This window comes from Rhinolophus sinicus, linkage group LG09 (assembly GCF_036562045.2).
Source record: "Rhinolophus sinicus isolate RSC01 linkage group LG09, ASM3656204v1, whole genome shotgun sequence".
Taxonomy (NCBI): domain Eukaryota; kingdom Metazoa; phylum Chordata; class Mammalia; order Chiroptera; family Rhinolophidae; genus Rhinolophus; species Rhinolophus sinicus.
The window spans coordinates 84,245,776-84,261,890 of NC_133758.1; the positions used below are offsets into that span (position 1 = coordinate 84,245,776).

The 16,115-nt window shown below is 40.2% G+C and overlaps 1 pseudogene; it reads right to left on the reverse strand.

Moving 5' to 3' along the window:
• Positions 1–13,320, reverse strand: part of LOC141573048 (high mobility group protein B1-like) — a 34,893-nt pseudogene extending 21,573 nt beyond the window's left edge.
• Between the last annotated feature and the right edge of the window lie 2,795 nt (positions 13,321–16,115).

Sequence of the window (16,115 nt, forward strand, 5' to 3'; positions counted from 1 at the left end):
CAACCAAAACGATAGTAGCCACTCAGATGAGAGAGACTGCTTGAGGAGCAGGTTTTAGGAGGCAGATTTGGGGTTTCTTTTTGGATGTGTTAAGTTTCAGAAGACTACTGAACTTCCAAATGCAGAAGGCAGCATTTGGTGGCGGGAGGGCAGAACTGACTCTTCAGGGAGCATGAAGTTCAGTGGAGAAGCTGGGGCTGGAGATAAGAATTTGGATCAGAAGAGTGTGGTATGGTATGTTTCTGTAGAATATTATAATAGCAAAAGCATTCCTCAAAAAGGGTGACTTTTATATTATGTCCTTTTGAGTTGACTTTTTTACTTTAGACTTTTAATTTATTATACTTTAAAAGTTTTAGCTGTTTCAACTTAATCTTTAATACCTTTTCGTTATTATATATTACAAGTATCTATGCTTTACGTGTCTTCAGAGCAAGTCTATCTCTGGTTTCTATCCCAGAGAAGCATTCAATACATATTTGGGGATTGCACTAATATTACGTCTTTGTGTTATCTTTAAAGGGGAATCTAAAATGTCCTCTATATAGTTGGGTATGATTTGTGAATATCTTCAGTCTTAGATTTCCCCTAGAGAAGTTAGTACCCCACATTCTATGAAAGGAATTGGGAAAGGACAATTCAGGAACTCAAGCAATCGATCATGTAGGGAAAGATCAGGCCAGAGGCCAGTACTGACCCTTCTTCCCAGCCCGGTTTGGACACCCGTTATGACCTAATGCAGGACAGAGGTCCTGCTAGGACCTCTGGGATGGACATAGGTCTAAAAATTCTGGCCACTCAGCCCAAGATTAACCATGATAACACTCAAGAGACCAAAAATATCACATCAGGTCTGAGGACACGTGTTAGCTGGTGACGGCTTTAGGAGTTCTGGACCAAGTGCAATCATAAGAACAAGTTAAGTGTCCATGTAATTTGACTCATCAGCCCAGGTAAGGTTCGGAATAGTTCTTTCCTGTGTTCTTCTGGAATGGAGAAGTCTTAGGGTTTAGTTGGTTTTCTCAGGTCACATCAAGATGGACAGGCATATTCTGAGAGAGACTAGGAACTGGAGGTAAAATGGTTCCTTCTTAGACACTTTTTTGGCATTTTGTATCTGATACCTCTGAATCCATTAAAATCAGAAGGAAGATGGAACTTAAAGGAAAATGGAAAGGTTGCAACTTCACCACTTGGATTTTGGCTTTCTGTGTACCTTTCCACTCAGCAATGGTCTGCCGAACACCTACTTTGTATTGGAGGCTATGACTTATGAATTGGGTTTTATTATTGTTCTTAAGAGCAGAGTATAAATTTATTAAAAATTAGAAAATAATTCTTAATTACTGTTACAATCAAGAATTCAAGACAGCCAACATCAACAAGAGAACTTCAGTAGAATTTAACTACAGGCAAATTCTTCACAGTGAAGTAAAACTATTCACTGAAATAGGATATTAAAAGACATAAGTATGAAGAAAAAGCATTTGCTCCCGTATGTGACAAATGAGTTTTCTTTACAGAGAAATACCCTTATGCACTGCTATTAAAAATACTGTAAAAATAGAAAAATGGATAAAGGAATTAAATTATTCAAAATAGAAATATATGGGACTGATAAACATGAAAAGACTTGAATGTTATTAGTAATAAAAAAATTTTTGCAACTACAAATGACAACAAAGTATTATTTTTCCTGTTAACGTTTTATGAATTGGGTTTGAAGCTTGCATTAAAGTTTGATCTATACATCTATCAGATGAGTTGAATATGAATTAACCAAGTGGACAAGAGAGTGGGGGTCTGAAAAGAGGGCACTCTAGAGGTTGGAAGTAGTACTGTTGTGTCCAGAGATACGTGTAAAGGTCAGCACAGCTGGAGTTTACAATGCAAGAGGGAGGAGAATTGTGTAGAGTGAGGCAAGGTAAGTCGGAAGGGTCAAGATCATGGAGGATATTGGGTAGGTAATGGTGAAGACCTCTGCCTATATGCTGACGATGACCAGGATTTCTACAGCGGAAATCCCAGTCAGATTAGAGATTTTGGGAGAAGACCTTGACTCTGCAGGCAGGGTGAAGCTGAAGACAGGAAGACCAGGCAAGGTGGTCCAGTGAGATGGGAGAGCTTGAGCCCAGCCAAGGAAGAAGAGCAGCAGAGGAGAGCAAAGAGCAACAGTTTCTGCAGCACCCCTCTCTGAATTTACAGTTGTAACTTGTGATATACACTCACATTCAAAGGAAAACGCCACCAAGGACACACTTAGACTCTTCTCAATTTTAACTTAGGTTCACCCTCAAAGTTAAAATGCTTCTTCCTTTTTGTTTCCATTGGCATCTCTGTAGGATGGGGGGCAGGAGGCTGTTAATCCAGAGCTGGGCGTAGTTTGTAGTCAGTAAAATTTGTGGGCTTCTTTCTGCGTGTCATTGTGGTGAGCTGGTCCTCACGCTGGGTGGAGGTATCCGATAATGCAAGGATTTGGACCCAAATTGTAGGTTCCTCCTATCTTAAGGCTCCTGCCTAGGCCCCAGGAGAGTTTCCTGGAACCCTAAGCTCTGTAGTTACACTCTAATTAGCTGTACTGGAAATGGCAACCAGGGAGACACTTGGACTCTGAGGAGAAAAGAACCCTACAGGTCTCAAGAAAGACTGAGAGGGTCTTCAAATTCTCACTTGGAATTTATTTTTGGCCTTTCCATGGACATAATACACCTGGTTACTGCCCCCCTAATACATTCTATGCATCTACCCTCTGCATAGAATGAGGGTAACAAACTTAGTTTATAGTTAACCCTCCTCCATTATTCCATTTTTTTAAAATAAAATACACTGTATAGAATTTCACAAGTAGACCAAGAAATGTATAGTTTCACTTTGAAATTGTAAATTATATTTTTATTGCTAAGGAAAATTTTTATGACTAATATGACTAATATTTTTTAAATTACAGAGAATAGTTAGTGGATCTAACCACAATTAGGTTAGTAGATCTATATCAAATATTCAGAAATGATTGAGATGCTTTATGTTGGGTTTAAGCTGAGCTCTTCTAGCTAGTAAAAGAGCATATGAGTAGTCATTTAGCAAAAACTAAAAGTCAAATATTGAAGTAAAGTAAAAGCAATTCTTTGCTGGGTGGTCAGGAATGAATGGGAAAGTCCATAGATGTAAGGACGGGCATTTTAGAGGTGAAGGTATATAGGGCACAAACCCGAAGGGGAGTATGTGTTCCCTTGATATTTTATAAATGAGGAATCTGAAACCCAAAGCAGTTAACTGTCTTGGCAAGGTCACATAGCTAGTTGGCAGCAGAGCCTAGGTAAAAATTTAGCTCTCTTGACTCAAAGTCCATTACTTTTTCCAGTATCCCATATTACTGTGTGACTAACTAAGACTTTGGAGATTTCAGTGACTATGGATCCACACACATAAGGACACCAGAATAGGAAGAGTCATAAGGTTACACAAGAAAATAACAATAACAGCTGCAAACCTAAAATAATAGGTCTGATTAATACTTTAAGGTTGTAAGCAGTCTCTCCAAGCATGAGGAGAGGAGAAAGGGGTGTGTGGGGGGGTGTTATTTGCAGACGGGTGCTCTGGGTCTTTATTTGCTGTTTAGCTCTGGAAATTGTGTTAAGAACGCAACTTTAAGAAAAACCTTCCAGTGATATTTTTCTCTCTCTCTCTCCTTTCTCTCTCTCTCAGACACACAAAAAGGACAAAGGAAAAGTCCAATTAAGGAGCTTATCGGATAGAAGATTCTAGCACACTGTTCAATAACTATATTGCCCTTCTAGTTGCCAGGAAGAGGGTGGAGATCTGTTAAAATTGTACAATACACACGGCACTACAAGGCATCCAGATAACAGCCAACAGAACTGGTTATAAAAAGATTAGAAGCACTTGAAGTTGACTAAACAGAAGGAACAGATAACACACATCTGCAGGTTCTAAAGGCATGAGCGAGGGAATGGGTGAACCTAGGACAGCAGCCTACACAGCATCGAGTGCATGGCTGAGTAAGAATGTGACTACCCTCAGATGTCACCTAAGATATTTTAGTAAAATAATTTTCTAAACAAAGTTGGTCTGAACAACTAGTCCTCGTTTTGGACAGTCTTCTGAAACTGAGTCACAAGACCTTGAGAAAAGGCACTCCAGGGACCTCTTATTCGTAAAACTGAAGTGCAGTGTTCTAACGAAGTGAAAATAGAATGCAGACATTGAGCACCTCCTGCAACCAGGTGCTCTGCTAGAGTCTTGATTCTAAGACCCTTCCAGCTTAGGTGATATCCCTATTGCTCAGACTTCACAAAGGGTTGATTAATTTGGATGAGGCCATTCCACTAGTAAGTAAGTTATGGAGCAAAATTAGTCCTGGTTGTGTCTCGTGCCTGCCCATTTCTCATACACCACAAAGTAGATCCACGGGAAGAGTTGTAACTTCTCATTTTCTTTTCTGCCAAGGTTGGAGCTGAGCGAGCTGAAGATGTCAAGAGGATGCAGGTCAGTTTACCTTGTGTTGGTTTACATGCGCTTAACTCTACAGAAACTGATATGCTACAAAATTCCCCAAGTAGTTTTTAGCGGAACTTAGAAAGAGGTTGTCTGCCTGACTCCGGGCTCCCAAAACTGTACAAATAGCAATGGTTCCCCTATAACTACAGAATGAAATTTAGCATCCAAATTCTACATTCTGGCATTCACAACCCTCCAAATGAGCAATTGTGTTTAAATAATTTTTATTGTGAGCTACATCAAGTAAATACAAAAGTACATAAACATGTATGTACGGTTTAAGAAATGATCATTTATGAGTAGCTATTATATTCTTGGCACAGTGATTAGTGCTTCCTTCCTATTAGCATATTTAATCTTCACAAAAACTTAAGGTAACCTTATTTTATGAAGGAAAAAGCAGACATGCAGGGTGGTTTGGTGTGGGGGAATTTAAGTAACTTGTTCAAAGTCCTAGAGCCACACAGCTAGTAAGAGAGCGAGGGATTAGAATTTCCATCTGTCTGAAAGTAGAGTTATGTCCTTCCTATTTGGCAAAAGATGTCTTTCCAACACTACTTAGGCACATCATCATCTTTTTCCTTCTCTATCTCCATCCTCATCAGACTCAGCCTTGGGGAAGAAATGGTAAGGGGCCAAGATTTATGCATGGGGGTGGAGACCATCTTGCTATTGCTTATTTGCTTTAGGGCAAAAAAAATCTTCACAGCTGGGCAGCTCATATTGTTTGGTCCCTAATAGGGCTGACAGATAAGTTGCCAGTATAAGTATGTTCCAAATATTTCCAAATGGAACTAAAAAATTATGCATAGTTTATATGAACTCCAAATCTAACTGTGTGCCCTGTATTTTATTTGCTAAATCTGGCAATCATAGTCTCTGAAGAGAAAGACTTCCCATGGCCTCCCATTCTTGAAATAAAAAAAATAAATAAATGAAAACAGCTAAAGTAAACACAGAGCTAGAAGCAAACGAGTCCATGATCCCTAAATACAGAGAGCAAAGCTCTCCTCGCTTTCAGTTCTCCCTCAAACTCTTGTACTTGGGGCATCACAATTGAGGCAGGTGCTTTAGGAAAAAGATCTGTGTGACCTGGAAGTTGGACTTCTAACTCTAACTATGAACTTGAGCGACACATTTACTCTCGCTGAACCTAGTTTTCTCATTTGTAAAATTAAAACATGAGATAAAATAACCGCTGAGGTCTTTCCAGTTCTAAAGGTATTTTCCTTTTTATAAAGTGAAAGGAAATTAAAATTTGGTGAACATATATTGATTTCCCACTATTGTAAAAGATACTTTAATATCTTATCCTATTTAATTCTCAAAATAATTTAGAGAAGCAAATCGTATTATCTGTACAATCAATACATGGCTGCTTCTTAGTGATAACCTTCATTTTGCCCTACTCTCACTTTGAAGAAAGACTAAGCACTTAGATGCTTTGTAGAAATGCGTTAAATTGTGCAACACATTAGTGAGAAATAGATAGCTTACTAAAGATTTGGTGGGGTGAGAGGTACCACTACCACACCAGGTCTTTCTGTTCTTAATTGCGAAGTTCCAATCTGGCACCAGCTACCATCTTTTTTCCTCAATTTTCAAGTTCCTTTCTTCCAAAAATTTGTCAAAAATTAATCAGCTATATATGCATATGAGTGGATCTACTTCTGAGTCTCTTCTATATTTATCATTATACAAATACCACATAGCCTTAATTACTGTAGCATCATACTAAATCTTGAAATCAGATGGTGAATGACCTCCAACTTTCACTACACTCTCTATAGAGTGATAAAATTTGGAAATATTGGGAGGGGATATTTCTTTTTCTCACGTAAGTACTCTGAGCACTTATAGATATTCTGGAAGCATCCCTTTGCTTCCTGTAATAATTTACAACAGTTGCTACTAAGCTTTAAGTATTCCAAGCATTCATTATAAGTTTCTGCTTTCACGTTCTCTTTCGAATGAAATCCTTAAATGGATCACTTCGTGTCCATGACGTGTGCAATTTGTCATCCAGGTCACTAATGCCAGGTCTCCAGCACCATGGGAGGGAAGCGGGCGGCATTACTGAACGGTCTACTTTTCAGACTGTCAAGTTATCTGGCTCTCCCATGGTTTCCTGATGCTTGGGAGCCTGGCTCCTCACTTCAGAGGCTTTGAAAACAGGTTGTGCAGGTTGCATTTGAAATGGCAAAGCACTCACTTTTAAGTCTTGGGAATTCCAGGGAAAGTAGAATCACTTTCACCATTCAGCTCATGGAAATGAGGGATCAAAAACATTAGTCATACGAACTATTATGTCACAAATCAAGGGGATTTATGCTGAAGACAGACCCCAGTCTTGTCTTTGGAATGCAGTGACCCTCCCCTCTATTACCAAAGGGGCTTCAGACAGAAACATTTCATTTGCTGGAGTGTTTTCACACTGGAAGAAGTGTGGATTATATTACACTTAATCATTCTGTAATTATTTTCCTACCTGAAATTGTCTCTCCCCAAACTAGTGAGGGCCAAAACCTGATAAATATGAGTTTAATGGTGAGTGACAGTTGTCTTGGCGTAACAGCAGCTCATTTGTTTAGCAATATTATTGAAGAAATGTAACAAAGTATGAGCTCAAAAACTAAACATTTTTTTCCTAAAATGAATTGTATACTTCATTGTCTTCATAATGGAATATGCTGAACAAATTTAATCTTACCTGGTAACTCAGGGACTGTTGAGGATGTAGTGTTGTTTGCTCCTGTATGAAATGGTCCTGAATTATTGTATGTTTTACTTCTTGTGTTCGCTTAATAGCTTCTCTCCCCTCCTGCTGGCATGCCTGTTTGCAATGAAATAATGAGATTACTGTACTATCATATTAGAAATGAGATGGTTGAGCTGGACGGAATTGTGAGAAAAGGAAGAGCATATGAGTTCTGTGTAAGGCCCAACGGCTTCTCCTAGGAGTTCACGGTTTTTTTCATTAAACTTTCTGACATGTTTTGTCTCCTCAGAGACTCAGAGATTCTTGGCTTTGTAGTAGATAGTTAAAATTGCTGGAAATAACCAATTGTGTGTGTGTGTGTGTGTGTGTGTGTGTGTGTTTGTGTGTGTGTGTGTGTAGGTCTGGTGTGGTGTCTATGTGCTAAATATGTGAGAGGTAAATACTTGAATATATACCTGTAATATGTATTTTGAGTGCCTCAAGAGCATCTCTATAGACTTGTGCTTGGTATAAACTAAACCCTCAATAAATGGTTATTGAATAAATGAAAAAAAATACATAGACTTTGCATTTATTGATAGGTGATAGCCATAGCAACTTCGACAATTTTCTAATTTCTGCTGCAATGTGGGAAATGTGTTAGGCCCACCCTGAAATGATGCCCCAATTCCTTTTGGAAGAGACAGTTATTCTGAAAGCATTGTCATGACTACTGGCCACACCAGCTTTTGAGACTAAACTTCCAGGAAACAAGCTTTGTGTAAAAAGGTGTTAACTGCTCTTCATGCACACATCCAACTCAAAACCCCTCTCTAGGGACTGGGGGCACCTTTAGTTTAAGTTTCCTCAAAAATTAAAGAGCATATTGGCCACTTTCTAGATAATAAAATGCTATCTAGAATACTGATATCAAAAGGCAGTAGCTACATCAAGATTTCCATACTGCTATTGGATTGAAGGGAAGTATGTTCTTTAAATACTAATGCTATTAAGAGTCAATAAAACAAAGCAGAATGTAATGGTTTAGAAGTTATTAACTGTATTTCCCTCCTAGAATCAACCAGTAAAACACAGTTAATCTGAGAGTGAAGAAAGGGCTATTGGACACAACATCTCACATACTTCATCCGATAAATAAAAAAAAAAATTAGGACTAAGAAAACTGGACTGTCTCCACCACGAAATAAGGTATTTGATTTGCTAGAGTCTTGCTTAAAAAATTGTTTTCATTGACTTTTTAATATCCTTTTTAATGATGTTTGGGGTCTTCATCCATGAAGGAGCAGTTACTGGTGATGATATCTGTAACATACCTCTCTTTAAGGCTTATTAAATTAGTTTTGCATTCACATGTTCTTCTAAATAATACCAGTGCACCTTTATGCTTAAAATGACTAGTTTAAATCTCCAAATTGCTTGAAGTTGACAGTGATTTTGAATCGACTTACTTTACCTATATTGACAAGTCATATCAGCAGCAAGTAAACACTTAGATCCTACTACAATCCCTGATGTAAAGATTACAGGCAGAGAGAACACAAAAGAAGACAGAATCGCAGGAGACTCCAGTGCAAAACCTTTGACGATCTCTTTGTAAACTCAGGGGATCTGATCTAGCACCCACAGCCCACATCTACACATCCTTCTCATCGAAATACTCTTGAGGTTTTATCTGCTGGAGCTCAAATTCAAGATTAAGTGGAAGGACGTGACGGAGCGTTAACCTTATGATATGGAAATCTTAATACAACATGAATCTTTGTAGAACTGTAACAGAACAGACTTTCTCACTGCAGAGATATAGTCCTTCTTTGAGCCTGGACATTGTAGTACTGACCCAAACTGTATTCATGCAGCACTCATTTTATAGGAAAAGGTACTGTTACCAGTGGTGGGTGTGTTGGGAAGCTAATGGAGCTTAACCCTCAGGACCCTTCATTTGCATGTGCCTCTTCTAAATAGATCTTCACATCCATACATAATTTTGCATTTGTTATTTAAAACAATTTTTTTTCTTAAAAAAGGCCCCAATGTGATATAAGCATTTTGCTCACTACACCTGGCTTTGCCCAGCTATTTATTATTAATGGGGATTCTACCTGTGGATGATGTGATGGAAATGGATGAGCCTCCGTTATTTCCAACCCACTCACTTCTAAACATTATCCTTTTGTTTCCACTGCTTATCCAACTTGGTTTTGTTTCTAATTCTATGTGTTGCTTCATAGTTTGCAGGATTTGTTTGTCCAAAGAGCATTTCTCTAGTCTGAATGTCCCTAGTCTGGCTGGTCTACCCGCCTCTAATATTTCAGGGAAAGCCACGAATACCTCCTTAGATAGTGCCGCAGCCAACAACAGCTCAGGCATTGTGCTCGCATCTAGTCTGGTGCAGGTAGCAAATCGTCAGCCTCGCTTGGGGTTTGGTGGATGGGCTGTTAAACATGCGTACCGTGTTTCCCTGAAAATAAGACCTAACTGGAAAATAAGCATTAGCATTATTTTTCATCCCCTGAACATAAGCCCTAATGCGTCTTTTGGAGCAAAAATTAATATAAGACCCAATATTAATATATTATTATTTTCAGGGAAACACGGTATCTGCAAATCTCAAGTGCTTCTCATCCTTGGAGTTATGTGTACCCATTGCACAGAACTTGCAAGTATTTTTCTCTCCAGTCAACTGTCCCCCAAATATTATCAAGTGTATTATTGTTGGAAACATTTTTGTGTTTGAGTGTCATAGAATCTCTACTATTACAGGATTTCTGGGGTTAGACTGGGGAGACAAAAGTTTGAAAAGTAAGGGCAAATTATTTTGTTATTACAGACAGTAAGCATTTTAAAAAATAAAAGTAAGCATGGCCTTTCCTGGACCTGCAGACCCAGTTTTCTTGGATGTTTTTAGAAAGCTTGAGGGGCACTGATAGCTGTGCAAATATATGAAACCATATCACTTTATCTGAATTAAGGGAATTTTCATACTGTCAGTTTGGATGGCACTGGCAAGATCTATTCATGATTGCCGTGCTGTGATGCTGCTGGCAGTTTACAAATACACTTTCCTACCTGCCTGATGGCCGGGGTCTAGACAAAGGCAAGGACTCACTTCTACTTTGCTTGGCTCAGCACTCCCACTGCTGGCTTTTCAAGTGCAGCTGAATGGAACACACTGTGGGAAAACCATCATCCCATGTTAATTTTCAGAGCCAGTAGAAATGAACAGAGTTCCTCTCCCTGTTCCCCAGGCTGGACAAGAGCTTTCTTCTCACCGAGGCTGTCAGAAAAGCCAATCACTTACAAACAAAGCTGTCTGGTTACAAAGTATAGGAAGTTTCTGGAAAGTTCTGAATATGCTCTCCAATTAGAAAGTCGGACTCTGCTGTCCCTTCTTAGACATAATGCCCCTTGACTTCAGTGGATGTCCTGCATGAGGGAGGATTCTGGGATTTGTCTTTTAAAGAAGATAAATGTAAATTGTTAAGGCTGAAAACTATCCACATACCCATTGACTAGCTCCTTTTCTTTTCAGGTTCCTATGAAAATGAGATGTCTATTATGACCCAAGAATGGGGCAATAAGTAATTATTAAGATAAACAATTTTATACAAGGAAGAGTAATGTTTTTTCTCCATGCCCGCTAATTTAAAACTCTTTCTGAGCCTACATGGAATATCCCAATGCTCTTCTTAAAGAAAGATTAAGTATTAAGTCCCCTACCCTTCCCATCTGTTTCTTCTTCTTAAAATGTTCTCAGGCTTTCTTCTTGCCACTTTTCCTGGGATCATGACAGAAGTACACAGATGAAGATTGATTTCAAAATAAGCATGTCAGTGCAAAGAAGTGAATAAAGAAAAAAGAATGGCGGCCTAAAAGAATGTGGAGGTTTACAGAACTGATGTACCTCCTGTAAAAATCTTAACTGCTCAGAGAGTCTCGGTTTCATGGAATGCCTCTTTGGAATGATTTTTTTTTTTTTCTTCAGTGGCTGCAATACATAAAGGCCACTGAAACTTGCTGTTACCCTCCCCCCGCTTTTTATAACTCCTCAAGTTCGGGTCAGTTTTCATGCATCTAAGCCCGGGTGGCAACTCTGGTTTAAATGCCATTTCATGCCTGATAAAATTTCATTAGGCATTTTAACTTTTAATTTCTTTTATTGACTTATCGTGCAGATGGAGAGAAATGTTTAGAAAGGGAAAAAAATTTAAACGGGGATTTACTGAAGTCATGTTTCAGTAAGGAAGGAAATACCATTGACTTTATTACAGCTGCCTAATGTTTTCCACAAACTGTAGAAATAATGTGTTGTATCTTGGTGACCTACAATAGCAGCTGACTGCTTGCACATGATGGAAATGCAATTTGGGTTTGCTAAAAATTAACTATTTAATGTCCTGGTGTCCATGTCTCATTGTATCTGTGTTCGGTTTGTTCTATATGCTGTTTCCAAGTTGTGGACAGTCACTTACTGCAGGTTTGAAAGCGGGTGTGCAGCATCTTCAGAAGTGGCTGGGGTCAGATGGGGAGCGGCCTCACCAGATACCCCTGTGTCTGTGTTTGCTCTCCTAAGAACTGATGTGATGATTTTTTCTGCCTCCTTCCTGAGACCCCTTTACCTGCACGCCCCCCCCAACTCCCCACCAGCCAACCCAGCCCAAACCCCTCCCTCTCTTCCTCCCTCTCTCCCTTCGCTGGGCCTTATCTGGTATGTTCAGTGATGTGATAAAACAAAAAAGGAAGTTTTTGATTGCACGAACACACCCTTTGGAGGGATTCCAGCTAGAGAAGAGTCCGTTAAGGAAAGTGACAGCAGTGTAGGGAGGCCTAAGTGCCAGGACTGAAGAAAGTGCAAGCTTCAGAGGAAAAAATAATAACACGCTAGAATGGTGGTGGTGGTTTTGAGAGGTCTGGAGGGTGGAGGGAGTTCAAAAAGGAACTGGCCTAATGAGGCCTCACTAAAGATTTACTGCTATGGCTGCTGTTAAGAAGAGGATCCGGAGAAAAGATGTTTTGCCCTGACAAGCTTCACAGGAAATCAGACAGGGCTTGTATTCTCTGGCAGGCAGAGGAGAGAGACTGCTCAGCCAGCAGCATCTAGGGACTTTCAGTTTAATTAGTTTTAAAGAGCCCCCTTCCAAAAGGCATTAGTGACATACATATTTATATACTTTCTCAAGGCAGAAAAACAAAGAAAACATTTTGGACGAAAGCCATTCCTAGTTTGTCCTAAGAATGACCACATCAATTTCCAGAGTACCGTTTCCTCCTCTAACTGCACCTCTCACGCAGCTCAGGGCTCATCCTGCAGCCATCAGCTTCTTGGCTGGGGGGACGTGACAGAACATCCATGGAGGGTGAGATGCTGTGTGTCCTTTACCCAGTGGAGGGCCTGGCCTCTCCCCAGCTCCCCCTGCACGACCCAAAGCCCCTCTATCTTCCAGGGACACGAAGTGAAACTCCGTTGTAGATACCACAGCAGCGGGCAGCCTGCACTCAAATGGAGACGCTCTCTTCCTGCTGAAGGAGTTACAATTATGAAATCACTAGTGGAAAATACTTTCTTTCAGGTGAAAGGACTGCAGCTTTCCATGTTTGGAGCAGACCTGACCACTGCCATTTTACTTATGGGGAAATGGGCTTAGTGAGCAGAAGTGATCTGCTCAAGGGACACAGAAATATTTGGCCTTGGAACACTGCTATCCCGTTGACCAGGGGAACCCACAGGCACCCCACTTTCGTGGACTGGCTGGTGCCATCCTGAGAACTCATTTTCTGTAATAAATCAGTGTCCTTCAAGAGGAAGAAAGACAAATAGCGTTCTGAGTGTTTTCTCACAAGAGACAGGAAAGCAGTCCATCTGGTCCACCATGTAAATCATAACAAGTGAGGCAGAATATGGAAAAAGATCCAGAGTTTGGAATTCCGACCCCATCCTACAAACAGGATGAACTGGGCTTGAGTAAAGTAAACTCCACTCACCAGGAAGGCTCCAAGGTAGATCCAAGGAAGGGCTGAGTGCAACCATGGCGGCTTGGGGAGGAAAGCAAAGGAATTCTCAGGTGGCAGACGGGTTCTTCGCTCATTTTCTAAAAAAGACTGAGAGAAACAGAGCAGTGGGAGGAGGGGAGTCCCCTTTTCTTCAAGCAGTGGTGGGAGGCAGCAGGTAGAATGCCACGGGCTGGGAACCGTGCTTGGGACAGGTGAGTGTGGACGCCACGCTGGGGTCTATCAGCTGTTCCTTAAAGAGCGGCAAGGGCCTTGGCAGGGTTGCGCGCATGCGCGTGCGTGTGCGTGCTCCTGCGTGTGCGTGATCGTGCGTGTACGTGTGCGTGTACGTGTGCGTGGGTGAGCAACTAAAAGGCAGGGAGCTTGAGAGATTCACGAATTTGCAGAATAGTGCATTTCATAGGGACATGCTTCTTTCTTCACTGAATAGGTGATAAAAGAACTCCCCACGGAACCGTAAGTAGAAAAGGAACTTCATGAACATCTTTTTTCATAAAAAGATCGAGAAGACTGCTAGTTGCCTACTCAACATATTTTCTCTTTGTTCTTTCGTAACAAAAACCTGATTTTTTTGGGGAGGGGGGTGAGGGTGGGGGTGGTGGTGAGGTGGGGTGGGAGAGGTAAGTTGCCTGCTTAGCTAAAGTTTTTATTTCTCAACCTCCTTTGCTGCAAAATTCTGGCCAATAGGCTGTAAAGGAAATGTATTTGGTGGACTATCTAGGGAAGTTCCTTAAAAGAAAGACAGATGGCAGCTCTCATGTCATCACAAAGTGCAAAGCTAGACGCTGAGGATGTCAAAGCATTCTAAAGATAGAAATAGCCTGTGTCTCTAATGGCGGCTAGTTGGCTGCGTAAAGATTCTGGATTTCCTTTCCCAGATTTCTTTTACAAGAAGGGATGAATCCCTAATGTGTTTAAGCCACTGTGACAGGGTCTGTGCTTCTAATAGTCAAAGCCAGTTCCTAACTGTTGCTGAAGGCAAGTTGCTTGCTTTTTTCTCAATTTGTGGGGTAGTCCACAAAGAAGATGTGGGTGCCCAAACTATAAAGTAAGTCAATAAACAGAAGGGGGCAGATTCTAACTCAGCTCTATTACATTTAATCTTTAGATATGAATGTAATAATCTTTAACGTCTCAGACTCTTTTGAGAAACTGTAGGAAGCTGCAGACAATCTCCTTAGGGAAATGCATATATACATTTACATAGAAAATCTTCACATACAATCTGGAGAATTTTATGGAACCAGCAAAGCTTGTCCCCAGAGCCCTTGCTAAGAATTCTGCATTCGATTACAATTACTTCAAAAGTCAGAAAAGAGAGGACTAGATCTGGTTTGGTTAAGGGTCTGTGCCGACAGTCTTTTTGTCCGTGAAGCTCAGCATTAAATTAGGTTACCTGTATAGTCATGTGTCTTCCCAGGGCCTTCTAAGAGAGCAACTCTCAATCTTCTGGATTTGGAGTTGGCTGGTGAGACATTTGGTGTGGGAGAAATCAGATGCCCCTCTGAGGCCTGGTAGGCCCCCAGGACCCAGGGACAGGACAGGCCATCACAGGGAGCTTCAAGAGGCTTCTGAGGCTAGCTGTAGCCCACGGTAAAACAAACAAATAAGCAAGTTGATTTATTCTTTAAACCTGAGCAAAGGATTTTGGAAAAGGTTTTGTGTCCAAATGCGAACTGTCTTTGGAAAAGTATCCATTCCTGTTCATTAGATTTTAGTAGATTTTGAATAGTTTTACAGGACTTTACATGTTTACGTGATACACTGACAAGACATTCTAAATGGTTGGTTAATGAAAATGTAACAAGATATTTTACTTATAGAGCAGCTGTTCCAATGTTTGGGCATTCCATTTCAAGCTGCTATGAGCTGATCTAGTCCAAAGAGGCTTTACTGAGAGTACGTTGTAATAAATAGTGTCTATTAGGTAAATTTGCCTAAATATAATAGTTGTTTGTGCATTTATGTCTATGGGAAAAGACATAAGATATTTTGGAAACTATTTTGCTTTGATTTCCCACCAAAGTAATCCTTCTCTCACAAAATTGTAATTATTATGCCATAGAACAGGCTTAATGCAAGCTGTAAAAATGTGTAGGTCCTACCGTATTAATCCCCCTTTGGAGGACATGTATAACTCATTTCTTTAGATCTTTATCATGCATGCTTTCCTCTTGAACTATTTGCATATCTTTCACTCCCTTTAAAAAAACAAAACCTCACAAACAAGGCAACAAATATCCTGATTCTATTTATTTCAGCCTCCTTGATTACATGAGGAACATAATAGCATAGTGTTTGTGGAGAATATTCTCATTTTTAATAGCAAACTAAAATATTCTGGGGCTATTGTTCTCAAATTTCAGCATGCAAAAGAATACCTGTGGAGCATGCTAAAATGTAGATCCCAAGGCCCCTCAGAGCTCACATTCCGGGGGTCCATGGTATAGTTGGTAGCTAGCTGTGGTGTTTTAAGACAGCCACAGTGTGCATTGTAGAACCAAAGCCTCTTTTGATGAAAGGTTGAGATTATTTGCTTCGTTTATGTGATTGTTTCCATTTGAAGATCTTGGAATGCCATGCAAAAAAAATTAAAAGAATATTGTGCTAGACTATAATGGGAATAGTGACATCAAGGATAAACTAGGAGGGAAAAAGTTTGGTTCTCATAGCCGCTTTGCCCTGGGTAGGATACAGGGTTACATTTGACAACATAAGAGATCATGTATATGCTGAGAAGATACTTGATCATTGAGGTGAATTCTGATGCACCCCATCATTTCTGTGGTGCCTCCTAAATACTGTCATTTAGCAATTGAAAACACCCTTCTCATTACTTCTCAGACTATTCAAGTAGTGATTTAATTGATGA